Source organism: Tamandua tetradactyla, chromosome 17 (assembly GCF_023851605.1).
Source record: "Tamandua tetradactyla isolate mTamTet1 chromosome 17, mTamTet1.pri, whole genome shotgun sequence".
NCBI lineage: Eukaryota > Metazoa > Chordata > Mammalia > Pilosa > Myrmecophagidae > Tamandua > Tamandua tetradactyla.
Genome location: NC_135343.1, coordinates 40225782 through 40230556, shown reverse-complemented (window position 1 = coordinate 40230556; position 4775 = coordinate 40225782). Strand labels below are relative to the sequence as shown.

Genomic DNA, 4775 nt, shown 5'->3' with positions numbered 1-4775 from the left:
GTGTCTCATGCAGTAATGCTTTGTAGATGTATAAAAGCAAAAACTATCTATGAATCTTGGGAAATGACAAGGATAATTTTTTAGACATATTTTTAAGTATTCTATGCTCGTGATTTTATGGGAGAAAAGTCATGTTCTTTAATCCTGATTCAATATTGTTGGGTGGGATCTTTTTGATTACGTTGTTTCCATGGAGATATGACCCACCCACTTGTAGGTGGGAACTTTTGATTGGGTGGTTTCCATGGAAATGTGTCTCTACCCATTTAGTGGGGTTGCTTACTTTGAGTTTTTTAAGAGAGAACCATTTTGGAAAAAACTTCAGAATCAACACAGAGAGAGAAGTTTGGAGATGCAGAAGAAAATGCCCCTGGGGAAGCTGTTTGAAATGAGAAACCAGAGAACCAGCGGACAGCAGACAGATGCCTTCCCAGGTCGGTCTTTCTTGAGTCAAGATATCTTTCTCTGGATGCCTTAGTCTGGACATTTTTATGGCCTTAGAACTGTAAATTTATAACTCAATAAATATCCTTTGTAAATTCCAACTGATTTCTGGGGTTCAATTCCCAGACCATACAGCCCCCCCCCAAAAAAATCCAACCCATTTCTGGTATGTTGCATTTCTGACAGCATTAACAAACCAAAACAGATGAGTTAATTGAAGATTCTATAGATTTGATATATAGGGCATGTCACAAAGGAAGGACTAACTGTTTTCAACATTGTCAAGTCACTACCGATATGCCACTACAAACAGGAAATAGCCCCTGAATTGATATGGAGGGGAGGCTGTTACAGGATTTGCATTTGCCAGGTGTGATGGCCAGAGTAGTAAACACAGGAGCCCAGTTTGCTATAGCAATGAATGCCCAACTAATGGTTGCTTTACTATTCTAGGCTTCTCATCTAATTCTATCGCTTAACTGGAACCCAGAGGAAAGAGGAAAATGATTGTAAATGTTAACACAAAGCATGTACAGGGACACACAAAAGAAACATTTTGATCAGTGGGCCCACCTAAAATAGAACACCTGTTTCATATACATGGAATATATTTCATTTATCCCGAAGTTATGAAGTGTTAGAAAGAGTGCTGGGTTGGGTCTTAGAAGATATGCTCTGGCAATAGCGAAAAGAGGTTTGGTAAATTATGCATCTTTAGGATTTGTATCCATGAAACAGCAATGGAAGAGGGAAGGCATTAGTGCCTACAAGGTAGAAGCTTTCAATTTCCCTTTTTGGCTCTTGGTTTGTCAGAAAAAGATGTTCACCAATCCCAAACCCTCCCATGTGCTCTCTCTTTCTCAATTTTGCCACCCTCAAATCCTTACTTTCCTATCTATAAACACAGAATTCTAAAGTGATAGGGTTTCAGGATATATTTCACTAATACATCATCAGTATTGTCATTATGATGTATTAGCACAATGCATCATCATAGACCTGTCAGAGCCATGAATTATGATTTGAAAATGTGTTGTGATATAGCGAGGCATCAGGGATCCCACTGACTGAATGCTTGTTTATTTTTAGACTTAAGGGTTTTGAAAGTAAGCTTCAGAATACTTTTCCTCAAAGAAGGACTAGGGGAAGACTTTGAAAAAAAGACTCCATTTCAAAACACTGGAGGGGCCAGTGGGTCACACTTAAGATATAAAGGTTTATGTTTTCCCAAACCACTTTATGTTCAGAACCAAGCTTCCACACTCCAAGTCATTTGGCTCCCACTGCAAGCATGTGGCCTTTTCCATGTCTTTCCACCCCTCTATTAACAATTCCCTTAATAGTTCAAAGTGTGTGAGGTGGTATAAGAAAGGTATACATTAGAGGCTTTCTTTTACTGCCAAAAGTAATAAGGATAGTGTTGTATTTAATGAGAGTAATAAATGTGATTGTGCAGGGAAAATTTGTTCTCAAGGTAGCTGAGTGGTGGTGTGACACGTTTTCTCTTTCTGAGCATTAAGTTATTTCATAATGTCCTTAACAATGTGTTAAGTACATATTGTACATATAGCATGGAGTGTATGCCAAGTTGAAGGCAAAAGATATGGAACCATGACTTCTGATTATAGAGAAAAGGGAATACCCTAAGTGGAGAATTAAGTAAGTCACAAAGCAATATTGCATCATTGAAATTACAAATATCCAAAGGAAATGATTGAGATAGAAAAAGACTCATAGGAAAGGCTTCTGGAAGACAAAAGTGGTAGGCAAGTTTGGAAGGATGTTAAGGAGAGATAAAAGGGACATCTGACTGCTTCCCAATTGCAGTTCTTGCCAGTGAGCACTTTCTCTCATTTGTTCATCAGGACAGGTTTCTTAAGATCTAAGACAACATTAAAGTTGGAGTCTACAAGCTTGGATTAACTCCATTAGTCTAGTGATTCCACAGCCTGCTTCTACCCTTCAATTTTTCTAGTCAGCAGCATTATCATTTATATTAATTTCAAAATCTGTAATGATCAAAAAAAGATAGAATGTGTCTTTGGCCAAGTGTCCTCTGTTAGATCCAAGGACCTGAAGCACAGTTCTAAACTTGGCAAGAAAGTGCAAATGTTACCTTAAAGATATCTGTATGCTATGACATTTTTTTTCATTGCAAAAATACATTTAATGGTGCTTGCTTCAGCAGCACATATACTAAAATTGGAATGATACAGAAAAGACTAACATGGCCCCTGTGCAAGGATGACACACAAATTAGTGAAGCATTCCATATTAAAGAAAAATACATTTAATGCAATTATAATCAGGCCCATTTCTTCCAGGCTCAATTTATCCCCCTGTCTGGAGAGGCAGAAATGTAACTGGTAAAGAATTTGCTAGCATGTGAGGCAGGAAATTTGCCAAGAGTTTGTTAACCTGAAGGTTTATTTTTTTAGCCAAATACAAAGGGAGTTCGCAAACTGATTTAGATTTACCAGGTCATATTGTATATTTTATTAACTTTTAAATAATTTTTTTTCCTTTGCACATTAAAAAAATGTACATAGAGTTAGACAGAGGTGGTAGGGGTGAAGGGAAGTTGTCTGTTAAATAAAAGTTATAAAGAGAGATGTATCAGCTGCTTAATTTCCACTTTCTGGTTTTAGCCAGAAACAGCTACAAAATATCTACCCTAACTCAAGTCTTTTATGACTTCTACTGACTTCTTATTAAAAAATATCTTTTATTGATCTCCCGAAGAATCTCACCACAGAGAGATCTATGTAGAGAAGAAAGAACGTAGTTGAACACCTTATGCCACAGTCACCACCACAGATGGGTCAAAACCTTCGAGATGATGAAGTTATTACTTTGAGGCATTTCTGTTGTCCTACTACAGTTTCTAGAAAAGCAAAATCACTTTGTCCCTCTCTGTAATCATTGAAGTGGCTGCCATGATTAAAATCTATCAATAGCACCCCGTTGTCCTCAAGATAACGTCTCAACTCCCTGACATACATTCAAGTATCTTCATGAACTAGCTTTCCTTTGCTTTTCCACCCTTATCCCCCAGCATCTCCATGCCATAAATTCTAAGTTTTTACCATACTAAACTATTGTCCCACATTGGGCCAGCCTCCTCTTCTTATCTCCAAGCCTTGAGTATGGTCTTCCCTCTTTCCTTCTCATCCCACTTCTCTTATTTTACCTCACTCACTCACACTCCATGTCTCAACTTGGGTATCACCTCTTCCAGAATGATTTTCTTATCACTCAAAACAGGGGCTTGTAACCCCTTCTGGGTGCTCTCATGGTAAAACTCTCCTAGATGACTGATTTTTTCATAGCCCTACTGATACCATACTGAAATTATCATTCTGTGCCAGTACCCCGGACCAGGCAGCTGGCCCTTGAGGTTAGGGCTATGTCTTTCTATCAATTACTTCTCCTAGTACCTAGCTTGGTGTCAGGAATTGAATGTGTGCTACCATATAAGTATGTTTCAAATAAATAAGAACAAATAAGTGAACATTATAATATGTATATCAATTCCAAATCCTGCTGCAAATCTTGCATTATGTAGCTTTAGATAAATAATATTATTTTTAAGCCTCTGACACATTAGAAAGACCTCTTAGTTATACCCTAGCACCTTGCACAAAACCTTGGACACAGCAAGTATTCAAAGAGTAACAGGTAATTGATTCATTAATAGAAGCTCTTTTTGCAGAATGGAGTTATTGATATCTTTCTTATGCAGAAGCAAAGAACATGTCCAGTCTAGTCCCCTAATTTGCTGCTGCCTGTGTCATGCTAAAGTTTTTTATTCCTGAAACCCAGAAGTTCTTTTTTTCTGTTAAGCCAACTTACACATAAGTTCCCTAGGCATTTACTGCCTTGATCAAAAATTGGTTCAACATCAGGAATGTTAGGGGAGGGTATGTTTTCACCCCAAAATGGACATTTGTTCCTTTCTTGTCTCTCCTTAAGCTCACTGGCCTGAAATGTCGTATCAGTATTTTACCACTTGTGCTTAGAGCTTTCATTCCATAAAAAATGCTTATAGGAGACCCTGGGTTAGTCACCAAGACACTAGCATTTGGCATTCGCGACATCATCCTCACCTAGGTTTAAAGATCTTGGGTGCATCTACTTCTGGGTTAAGATACCCAGTCCTCTAGAAGGCTATACTAGTCAGCTAAACCAGTAGCAGTTAGTTGTATTTGCAAAGCTATGACCAGACATTGCCACTCAGCAGAGAGCAGAGTCCTAAGAAAATGGGCTTTTGGATGCATAAGTTTGACAGACAGGGATTTTCAGAGAATGTTGGGAAGATTGTCCTGGCTGAG

General features: G+C 38.2%; 1 non-coding gene across 1 annotated transcript; it reads left to right on the top strand.

Moving 5' to 3' along the window:
- The first annotated feature begins 2616 nt into the window (after positions 1 to 2616).
- On the top strand, positions 2617 to 2723 carry LOC143661866 (U6 spliceosomal RNA). Its single transcript, XR_013164902.1, has one exon. It is a non-coding gene; the product is annotated as a U6 spliceosomal RNA (small nuclear RNA).
- Positions 2724 to 4775: the final 2052 nt, after the last annotated feature.